Here is a 966-nt window from a genome sequence, read left to right on the forward strand (position 1 = left end):
GATAATAAAGAATATAGCTTTGGCCATTACTGTATTCAGGGTCTGCTGAGCAGTTAGAGGGGTCATAGGTCTGTGACCCCTCAAGCTAGATTATTGCTATGTCCAGTTAATATTGTTTGTGATTACTCTTTTTATAATTTTTTTTTTTAAATGTAATTTACAGTCACTACATTTTCTTGTGTGATTAAAATGTGACTTAGTTTCAGTAAAAATTCATGGCAGTGTTCAAGCTGTTGGTTGGTTCGGAATGACAAAATCAAATGGAGAACACATCCATTCTTATTGACTTCATTGTGATTCATGAACCCCAATGGCCTGAGCATATGACTTCTAAATGTTGTATATCCACGTGGGTTGAAGACCCACTCACAGTGCAGGTGCAAGGGCTTTGCTTTCCTTGAATCCAGGAGAGACCAGCACATGGCTACAAACTATAGCTTGTCCATGAGAGGCTGTCCTAGTTAGAAAAATAATGACAATTACAAAGGTTTATGATGTGTATTTCCCAGAAACAAAGGCAGAAGTTGTGTGAAGTTCTTATACCATAACTGTGGATGCTGTAGCCGTATGTTCAGCGGGTCCACCCTATGAGAAAAAATCTGAGCTGAAATACTAGTTAGATGAAAATATTAATACCACTTTCATTTGAAGAATATTAGAATCGAGATAGAAAGAAGGGTGAAATAACTAAAAAATACCCCTCCAGTACCTCTAGGCTTTTAACCTGCATGTCAACCAGCAGAGATACGTATAAAGACCTCTTCATTTTAACGTGTTTGTGTGCAAACTAAACAAACAAGCTAGCAGTTCCACTCTTTACCTTGAATTAAGCTAAGCTAAGCTAAAACAAACCATCTTCTGGACCTAGCCAACAACAACAACAACAACAACAAATAGCATATTTTCCAAAATGTCTACCTATTCCTTTGGTGGTTCAGTTGGTGCAATTACCTGCTCTTTTGGTCA

This window comes from Ammodytes marinus, assembly GCF_949987685.1.
Source record: "Ammodytes marinus genome assembly, chromosome: 6".
Lineage (NCBI taxonomy): Eukaryota > Metazoa > Chordata > Actinopteri > Uranoscopiformes > Ammodytidae > Ammodytes > Ammodytes marinus.